The sequence below is a fragment of the Mandrillus leucophaeus genome, unplaced genomic scaffold, assembly GCF_000951045.1.
Source record: "Mandrillus leucophaeus isolate KB7577 unplaced genomic scaffold, Mleu.le_1.0 Scaffold726, whole genome shotgun sequence".
Classification (NCBI taxonomy): Eukaryota; Metazoa; Chordata; class Mammalia; order Primates; family Cercopithecidae; genus Mandrillus; species Mandrillus leucophaeus.
This window is the reverse complement of record NW_012107875.1, coordinates 1,045,007-1,056,293: the sequence shown is the minus strand read 5'-3', so window position 1 is coordinate 1,056,293 and position 11,287 is coordinate 1,045,007. Positions and strand designations below refer to the sequence as shown.

General features: G+C 36.6%; 1 pseudogene; it reads left to right on the top strand.

Annotated features, from left to right (window-relative positions):
* Positions 1-9,713: 9,713 nt before the first annotated feature.
* Positions 9,714-10,434, top strand: LOC105528631 (annotated as a pseudogene).
* Positions 10,435-11,287: the final 853 nt, after the last annotated feature.

Below are 11,287 nucleotides of genomic sequence, written 5' to 3'. Positions count from 1 at the left end.
TTTGTTTCTTTTTATTGCCAAATAATATTCCATTGTGTTGATGTACCCATTCTATTTACCTGTTCAACATTTGATGGACATTTGGGTTCTTCCCATTTTTCAATTATTATGAAGAATTCTGCTATGAACATTCATGCATAATGTTTTGTGTGGACTATTTTCATTTATCTTCAGTATATAGCAAGGTTTGTGATTGTTGGGTCCTGTGGTAATTCTCTTGTCATGCTAAGTATGTTGAGAATATTTTCATGTGCTTGTTGGTCTATTTTATTTCATTTTCACTTGTCTGCATTGCAATATGATTTCCTCTATTACTATTTTGATCTTTTGATCTTTTTGCAATCCTGAAAACCACATACCTAAATTTGTTAGAAGTGTGTATAAATCAAAATGAGTGTGTGCTCATATGTATGGCTATGTATGGTTTATTGCATAGAGTGTCAGATATATATGACTTGCCTGTATACCATTTTCATTTGTTTTCTAGTTCTTAATTGTTTCCTGATATTATTTTAATGATTTGATTATAGATTTGACAAATTTATCAATAGTATATTTATGTAAACATAAAACAGCTTATCTTTGGATTTTATCTACCTATATATGTTTCTGATAACAAAACAGTAACTAAGAGGGAAGTAATTTTAAAATGATAAAGATAATCCTAAATATTAGATAATTAGAATTATATTTATTTTAAAAGAGTTGGCTGAATCAACTTAATACTCCCTCTGAGTTATTTTAACTTGATTTTGACAATGAAATTTCACACTGAATGAAAAAATGATTCAAACTAATAGATTCACAAGGGCAGTAACTGCTGCTTTTCTATGTGGTATTTAATTACAGCCAATATCAGGAGCTTGAAGGAGGTACATTAATTTTTAACTAAGGATGCTTTTAATGACTCTATGTTGCCATTTTCCAAAGAGAATATGTGAGGTAGTTCAGGCTGTTAGAAACAAATATATTTCTCAAATATATACATATTTGAGGTTTGATTTTTGCCATTTAAATGGATATGTTAACAAAGTTATAATGAGAGAATTTCATTAATCAGTTTTGATTCATTTAATTCACATCTTTAAAACATTTTCTGAGGGGTTCAATACAAGGACTATTTTCATATGTTAGTTTTTGTGTTAATTTTATTTGTTTAATCTTTTAGCAATGAGGGTCAACTCCTGTGTCTTCCACTATATTATGGGACATATGTCCCAGGCTTCAGAATTCTCTCAGACATCTCACTCATTAACCAAAAAGGGAAATACCAGAAAGAAAATTTTACAGCAGAAACTGAAATTGTAATAAATTTCTCCCCCGACTCCCAGTGTAACTGACAAGTTTTGTGCCAGGGGTCCTTTAGTAACACGAAATTTGACTTGATTTCTTTCACTGCTGGCCTACAGAGACTGCAAAAACTGTGTACAGTTCTCAGACTCTTGATGACTAGCACAGCTGCAATCCTGTGTCATAGGCCCCCAAATCAAGAAATTAAACACTGTAGGCTTATGAAGGCTATCTCTAATGTTTCATTTATTCATACAGTATGGTGGCTGTTCTTGGTAAGAGGTTAAAAAATACACATAGTTTAGAGTGCACACTATCTATATCCAACCTGTACTTTTCTGCTACGTGATTTACCAAGATTAATTTGTTTCTCAGTTATTTCAAGTAAGAGACGATTTCTGCACAGAGACTATTTGCCATGACTGATATTCACTTACAGTTACTCCTCTTTGTATCGCTTTTCTTTTATCAGAGAATGGGGGAAGTGTACCCATGGGACTGAAACATCTTTGATTTTGTGAGGCTGATCATTGATGGGCAACAATTCTCCATGGGTTGCATGAGTTTCTGCATGTCTTGTGAAGATGCCTTGAAGACTTGTGCTCTGAACTTTTTTTTTTTTTTGCAAGGAGATTGATATAACAAATAGTTTCAGAAGACAGAGATAGTGTCTCCTTCTGGAGTAGAAGGCTAAATTTTCCCCTAGCCAAGATAGTAAAGACAATATTTTTCTCTGGGTAAAAGATTGGGCAGATACGCTAGCAGACCATTTCAAAAATTAGGGTTTCTGAACCTTAGGGTTCTTTAGCAGTTACATGGACCTAGAGAATGTGTACACCCATTTGGACTACTCCTCATTATCCCCGTGAAACTTAGAGGATGAAGGATCACAATGCAAACATGAAACCAATGCTGTCTGCTGTGCTGTGAGTAGTAAAGTCCTATGCTTCTGATCCAGGAGTCTCATCTCTTATGCCAGCATCTAAATGACTGTGGCAAATGAATTTGTTAGCTTGCAAGTAGGATAAAATCTCCTGTCTTTCACAGTTCTTGAAAATCATGTGAACCTTGAGGCTTTGTGCTGCCCTTCTCCAAAGGGATTCTGTGGGAGAATTAAACCCTATTGCCCCAATGCACTTATTATATGTCATGAACTCTCTTTTCTCCTATGCTTGTGGTATGGTGGTATGTGAAACTGGAAAACTGAGAAAACAGCCAATCAAATAATCTCCTACTGAGCTAATTTTCTCGTGGAATCCAGTTTGAGAAGGTCATGTATTACCAAAGGTAAATGTTTAGCTTCACAGCTTCTCTGATACATTGGCACTATAAACATCCTTTGCAAGTATAAGATTAGGAATAGAACCTCAGATGGTAATAAGAAATATAAAAAATTCCCCCTTTGCGAAAGAGAGTATATGTTATTTACTGTCAGTATCAGTGGTCTGAGTAAGCAATTCTCATGAGATCTCGACTCCCTGACCGTTTGACTTTGGCAAATGCAATATGGAGAGACAATGCTTGGAGTTAGTTTAACTCCTACCTGACCTGGTGGGAGGGTGCCCAGGTGAGGAAACTGAGCAAACTGGCTTTTTGTTTGCAGACACAATTATAAGGACTCTTGGGGACCACCATGTGTCCTCGCCCTTTCCCCTGCCTGTTAAGGAAGAATAAATAACACCAGTATCACTGAAGAAGCTAAGGGAATTCAAAGCAGCCTCAAGAAGCTGAGAAACTGACATTTCTAAGCAGAAAAATAATCCTATATTCCCTGTAGTAGACCTGTCTCTTATACACATCTAGATGTGTATAAGAGACATAGTTTAGAGTGCACACTATCTATATCCAACCTGTACTTTTCTGCTACGTGATTTACCAAGATTAATTTGTTTCTCAGTTATTTCAAGTAAGAGACGATTTCTGCACAGAGACTATTTGCCATGACTGATATTCACTTACAGTTACTCCTCTTTGTATCGCTTTTCTTTTATCAGAGAATGGGGGAAGTGTACCCATGGGACTGAAACATCTTTGATTTTGTGAGGCTGATCATTGATGGGCAACAATTCTCCATGGGTTGCATGAGTTTCTGCATGTCTTGTGAAGATGCCTTGAAGACTTGTGCTCTGAACTTTTTTTTTTTTTTGCAAGGAGATTGATATAACAAATAGTTTCAGAAGACAGAGATAGTGTCTCCTTCTGGAGTAGAAGGCTAAATTTTCCCCTAGCCAAGATAGTAAAGACAATATTTTTCTCTGGGTAAAAGATTGGGCAGATACGCTAGCAGACCATTTCAAAAATTAGGGTTTCTGAACCTTAGGGTTCTTTAGCAGTTACATGGACCTAGAGAATGTGTACACCCATTTGGACTACTCCTCATTATCCCCGTGAAACTTAGAGGATGAAGGATCACAATGCAAACATGAAACCAATGCTGTCTGCTGTGCTGTGAGTAGTAAAGTCCTATGCTTCTGATCCAGGAGTCTCATCTCTTATGCCAGCATCTAAATGACTGTGGCAAATGAATTTGTTAGCTTGCAAGTAGGATAAAATCTCCTGTCTTTCACAGTTCTTGAAAATCATGTGAACCTTGAGGCTTTGTGCTGCCCTTCTCCAAAGGGATTCTGTGGGAGAATTAAACCCTATTGCCCCAATGCACTTATTATATGTCATGAACTCTCTTTTCTCCTATGCTTGTGGTATGGTGGTATGTGAAACTGGAAAACTGAGAAAACAGCCAATCAAATAATCTCCTACTGAGCTAATTTTCTCGTGGAATCCAGTTTGAGAAGGTCATGTATTACCAAAGGTAAATGTTTAGCTTCACAGCTTCTCTGATACATTGGCACTATAAACATCCTTTGCAAGTATAAGATTAGGAATAGAACCTCAGATGGTAATAAGAAATATAAAAAATTCCCCCTTTGCGAAAGAGAGTATATGTTATTTACTGTCAGTATCAGTGGTCTGAGTAAGCAATTCTCATGAGATCTCGACTCCCTGACCGTTTGACTTTGGCAAATGCAATATGGAGAGACAATGCTTGGAGTTAGTTTAACTCCTACCTGACCTGGTGGGAGGGTGCCCAGGTGAGGAAACTGAGCAAACTGGCTTTTTGTTTGCAGACACAATTATAAGGACTCTTGGGGACCACCATGTGTCCTCGCCCTTTCCCCTGCCTGTTAAGGAAGAATAAACAACACCAGTATCACTGAAGAAGCTAAGGGAATTCAAAGCAGCCTCAAGAAGCTGAGAAACTGACATTTCTAAGCAGAAAAATAATCCTATATTCCCTGTAGTAGACAGTAATGTCTATAAAATGGACCTCTCCCACCATACCGTAAATCAAGTATTAGCTGCTAACTCACAGTTCGTTGGGGATTTGAAAAACGTTTCCTCACCCGAGTATGAGAAAAAAAGAAAAGCAACTAGGTATACACTTTTTTCACTTGCCTTTACATTACTTTGATAGTATACAGTGAAGTTCTACTCACACAAAATAATTTCATCCTTAATGAGTTGGTTTGGACACCTTTGCAGAATCTGTAGTGTAAGTCTTTAGATTTACAAGTGACAAAGATGTTAGGCCTTTGAAGAAAAGGATGAGAGTATAGCTTATAAAGCAGAGAATTAATAACCTTTGGCTTCTCATGCTTTGCCTGAAAGCCATTTGCTCTTTTCTTCTGAAGATCCTAATGAGCAGAGAAAAGATGCCTCATGCAAAACCTGCTCTTTCAGCGTCTGTCCATTTTTATTCTTCTGGCTCTTTGCTTTGTTTCTCACTCTTTTTGCTGGAGCCTTTTCTGGTTTTCAAGATCCCCTTCAGGATGACCTGCTTCTTCTTGTCCAAGTCTTAGGCTTCCAGATTTCTAGGAAATCTATTTGCTCTCTGTATTTCTTTGCCAGCCTAAATCTTTGATACTCCTTAGTACAGACTATAGATACTGATTCATAAAATATTTTGACTTTACTGTTTGCTTTCTGAATTTATTAGCATACCTCTTTCTTTGCCTTTGGCTACTGCCAATGGCTGGCCTAATGCTATTTAATCATTTTAGGAATTCTATGGCTTTTAAAATCTTACATGTTTTCCTACTTACACTTTTCAAAAAATAGCTTAAAATTGAAAACGGAAAATTAAGCTTGAGCTTTGGCAGCTCTTCTATAAAATTTCTAGATGCTTCCTTGCTAGATGAATTTTGATATACTATTGCAGTCATAAATCACGAGGTTTTAGTAAAATATACATACTTTTAAAAGAGGAAACATTATGTAATAGATATTACATATTCTGTGTTGTGATTCACTTTATTATTTAAATATAGAGAAGAAAAAATATCCCAAGGACTTCTTGAAAATATTTTAAGGATTCTTTTATATACTTGGTCTCCTGTTTTAGGGATGTTCAGAAGTTAAAATGATTTCTGACAATTCTATAAAGAGATTGAAAAACTTATTCAAAAATGAAAGTTTTAAGGTATTACAATAATTAATGAAACAGAGAAAGGATAGGAATATAAGACACGAATGATAATTTTTTAACATTTTTAAAATTTTAAGTTCTAAGATATTTGTGCAGGATGTGCAGGTTTGTTACCTAGGTAAACTTGAGCCATTGTTGTTTGCTGCATCTATCAACACATCACCTAGGTATTAAGTCTCACATGCTATTTATCCCAATGCACTCCCTCCCCCAACCCCGTGACAGGCCCCAGTGTGTGATGTTCCCCTCCCTGTGTCCATGTGTTCTCATTGTTCAGCTCCCACTTATAAGTGAGAACATGTGGTATTTGGTTCTCTGTTCTTGTATTAGTTTGCTGAGGATGATGGCTTCCAGCTCCATCCATGTCCCTGCAAAGGACATGATTTCGTTCCTTTCTGTGGCTGCATAGTAGTGAATGATAATTTTTTAAAAGGCCTATGGAATGTCAAAGAGACATAAGGACTTTTGCAGATGTTATTTAATCATGCAGAGCCAATAATAGAACACATTTGGCTACAGTGAAAATATATTGACAGTTTGAAATTGTCCAGAATTTTACGTAGTTTACCAAAGCAGTCAAATCTTTGAAGGTGTCAATGACAACACAGGTAATATACATACAAAGGATATCTTTTTGGGTTTTCTGTAAACTATTCAGCTGTGACTATAATGCTCCTACACTATAATCCCAAAAATGATGTCCAAGAACAACAGATTCGGTAATATCACCACAGGGAGACAGGGAATAATAATTAAGAAGCCTTTGTCCTGAGATTCTGAGACATAGGAACTCATGATGTATCAGTCAGTGAGGCTATACAACAAATTTGACCATACCTTATGATATAAGGGTTTCAGGGGCAGGCAGTGGTAGCAGAAGAAGAAAGTGAGAACTAACAATTAGATTGTTCTTGTCACATTTATAATCTGATTTGACTCACCATTTAGCATTAGTTGGAATTTACCATCAACTGCTTGTTAAAGATAGAGAATGCACAGAAAAGAAATGTTTCCAATGAAAAGGATAACAGTAAAAAGATATTTGGGCTTAATTGATTGCCATGTTACAAAATATAAACCAAATGCGTGAAGGTGACAAGGAAATGGATTATTAGAAAATTAGAAAAAAAGTAGATCTAGTAGAGGAAATAGTTATGAGAATTTTATGAGTAAAAGTGGTCATTAGTGATAACTCTGAGGTACTGAACTTCTGGGAACAGAAGTTACAGAAATGACTGGCTACACAAGTCTCCATAATTACTAATTTTGCAGACCAGACCATGTTAAAGGCCAATTGTAGTTTTCCTTATTCATTTTTTTCATTTTTGTTTAATTGGTTACTTGGACAATGTTTTACTGATAAAAATGAGTGTTTTATGTTTTAAATATATTGCTCCATTAAAAAGTATCTCTATCTTCAACAGAAATGTTTTGACCTTACATTATTTCTGAAAAAATTATACCTTGGCAAAATCAAAACTTAAAAATCAAGCCAAAGCATATGGCATTTTTACAAATTTTCATAATACTTTACAGAGTATAAATCTAGATAAAGAATGGGTTCTTAATTGAAATTATAATACCCTTATTGGGAATAGACCTTTGGATGGTAATAAGAAATATAAATATATTTCTTTTATTGATGAGTCCAAATTACCTAAGGATTCTGACACCAAAGACTTTTATTACAATTGTATTGTTTTAGATTTTTAGTTTATAGGAGCTATCCTCAAAAAACTCGGAAGAAATACATTGAACCATTAAACTTACCCCTGAGAATAAAAAAAAAGATATTATGATGCTTTTCTAAGAGTGTGACTAAAGTCCAGGGAAAATGATTTGTTTCTGTTTCTGTTCACTTAATATTCTGAAAGTAATGAATATGATCTTAACTTTATTCTTTCTATTTGGTAGTTATCAAAATATAATTTTACAACTTATCCTTTTCTGAAAGCTTAATTTTAACTTCCTACTTATGTTTTGGTTAATTTGTAGCAAACTCAGTTGAAACAAGTAAGTATTTCAGATAGACCTTGATGCAACAGCCAATGAACAGTGTGGGTATCAGACCATAACATGAAAACTAATGTGGATATATGCTGCCCTTCTAATGCCTTGTTTTTCTCTTTCAATAATTGTCCTATTTGGGAGAATATGGTTCTTAAAAGGCAAAGAGCAGGAAATTTTTTTAGATGAAACCACTTACAAACTCTGCCTAAAGTGTTTGAGACAACTACACTCAGATACAGAAGGCACAGAAGTAGGCCTAACTCTTTGACTGGAAGGGTGTATAATCCATGTCACCTACCTAAACTTACTGGATCTCAAAGTCTTCGTCTGCCAAGTAGTTTACTCATGGTATTATTCTTTTTGCTAATTAAGAGGGTATATATGAATAAATAGCCTTTGACAGAAGTATGACATTCAGAATAAAGGAGATATTATTTTGAATTAACAAAAATTTATCTTATTTTCTTCTCCATCAAAAAACCCTCACAAATAATGTATTAAGTTGGCTAGAATCTTTAACTTGGGCAAATAAATTTTTTTTTAGGAAAACATGAGCAGTAGGAATGCTGATGCTTACATAGAAAAGTTTACATAACATACTTCTTAAAATATTTTGTGTTTTCTTCATGTTTTCTTAATCACTTATTAGACTGTAACGTCCCTGAGAGTAGAAGATATTTCTTCAGTGATGTGTCTTCATATAGCATTTTGGGAAATTTGCATGGAATTGTCTAAATATAGCACAAACTCAAGGCATTATAGTGCTGTTAAGAAATCAATAATATCAATGAACTTTATTATGAAAAAATTATGTAGGCTAAATGGGCATATATTTATGCCTCCTCAGATTGACAGTAGCAGAAATCTACTTAAATTGCATTAGACAAAACACATAAATATCTTAAAGACTTCTGTCACAACCTGAAAAGCAAGATGGTTTGTTGACCTGATGAGGGACTGGGACAAGGAACTGGAAGTCCTAGAATAAGTAAGGCAAGTATTTTCTTCTGGGGCTTTCTTTCAGAGGCTGTATGATCTCCTATGTTTGATTCTCTGTGTGTCTATAGGCCAATTTCCTTTGCTTTTCTGTATAAAGGAAAGATGTGACCTCTTCATAGGTGTCAAGTTTACATGTTTTCAGTTAGAGTTGACAGTAGGAGATAAGCAGTGTTTAGGACTCAAATCATATTTGGAGATAAGAACCTCATTTGCCTCAAATGTCCTCCATAAGTACACACAGCTGAGGCTAAGATAATTGGAGATAAATCAGCATCACTTGACTGTATGGTCCCAGCTCCACAGATGTGAGAGCAGTTCTATGTGTCTGTGGCTCATGTGCTGGACATTCACCTTAAATTGTGTTTAATATAATCAATCAGAATGATTTTAGAGAAAATGCTGGTTTGTTTGAGAACTTTTTTTAAAAAATCACTTTATAGGAGACATCAGCAAGATGGTGGATAGGACTTCCAGCACTCACCCCCTCATAGAAACACAACAATCTGAATAACTATCTATGCACAAAAATACTTTCACATGAACTAAGAAATCCAGGTGAGCTATTACAGCACCTGGATGGAGAACAGAAATAAGATGCATTGAAGAGATTAGGAAAGATAGCATCACATTACCTATGTCACCTCTCCCCTAAGCCCAGGCAGTATAGAATGGAGGCAGACAGAGACAGATACCCTTTGTGTGGGAAAAGAAGATTAAAGTGAGCACCTAACTTTGCTCCAGCACCAGACCTGCCCCAGTGAACCCTGGTACCAGGCCAGCCCCCAAGGCCTCAGGTTCTAGTGAATTCAGGATCCAGGCTTGCCTCGGCAGATTTGGGCTGCATACTTTCTTCTAGTAGGTTTTGAATCTTACATTTTCACGTCTTATGTTTAAGTTTTTAATCCATTTTGTGTTGATTTTTGAGATAAAGGTCTTGCATCCGATGGATGCTGCCCAGAGACCACAGCATATAAAATCGTGCATTGAGGCCCATGAGAAGGACATGGAGCTCTCATTTGCCATGCAGCGCAGCAAGGAAATCGTGTGTGGAATCTGCATGGAGGTGATTTATGAGAAAGTCAACCCCTGAGAGCACCGCTTCGGGATCCTCTCCAACTGCAGCCACACCTACTGTCTCAGGTGCATTCGCAAGTGGAGGAGTGCTAAGCAATTTGAGAGCAAGATCATAAAGTCCTGCCCAGAATGCCGGATCTCATCTAACTTTGTCATTCCAAGTGAGTACTGGGTGGAGGAGGAAGAAGAGAAGCAGAAACTCATTGTGAAATACAAACAGGCAATGAGCAACAAGGCATGCAGGTATTTTGATGAAGGACATGGGAGCTGCCCATTTGGAGGGAGCTGTTTTAACAAGCATGTGTACCCTGATGGCCATAGAGAGGAATCACAGAGACAGAAAGTGGGAACATCAAGCAGATACCCGGCCCAATGAAGGAACCACTTCTGGGAACTCATTGAGGAAAGAGAGAACAGCAGCCCCTTTGACAACGATGAAGAAGAGGTTGTCACCTTTGAGCTGGGCGAGTTGTTGCTTATGCTTTTGGCTGTAAGTGGGGATAATGAACTAAGACTCTGACGATGAGTGGGACTTGTTTCATGAGGAGTTGGAAGATTTTTATGACTTGGATCTATAGCAACCCTGCATGGCTGCGAACTGGTCTGCTGACCCCAGACAGCAGCTGTGCCCTGTGGTGGTGTGGCAGTGCCTGTGTTCTCTCCTAGGCAGGCCTATCGACTCCAGGTGCTGGCATAAGAATTTTTACCCAGGGCCTGTCTTCTCAACCCCTCACCTTTCCCCGAGGAGTGTGTTGTTTTCCCTGTTGAAAAAAAGTTAGAAAAATAAATCTTAAAGTCAGTTTTCTGAAAGAAAAAAAAAAGAAAAGAAAAGAAAAGAAAAAGGGAACTAGAAAAATAAAAAAACAAAACAGAACAAAAAATAAATAGAAAAGAAAAATGGAACTTGGCAAACAATACCAATCAAAAAAAAATCACAATCAATTATTAAATTTTAGAGTTTTCCTTAGAGTCAGGAAGATGATGAGATTGTGCTTACAGTTAAAAACTATGAAGTCCTTACTAGAGCCAAGAAAAGATATGAGAGGTAAGAACTGGGAAGAAAACAGTAACAATATGCCTATTTGAAGACATGCTTATCTATGTAGAACTTAAAAGAGCATCTATGGACAAATTATTAAAAGGGATTTTTAGGCACCAATAATAATTAAAAAAAGCAAACAAAATAAAAATTCCAGTCTCAATGGAACAAAACCAATGTTACCTCTTATTTTTAATTAAAGATGGGCAGCCTGTAATCCCAGCACTTTGGGAGGCTGAGGCGGGTGGATCATGAGATCAGGAGATCAAGACTATCCTGGCTAACACAGTGAAACCCCATCTCTACTGAAAATACAAAAAGTTAGCCAGGCGTGGTGGCAGGCGCCTGTAGTCCCAGCTACTCAGGAGGCTGAGGCAGGAGAATTGTGTCAA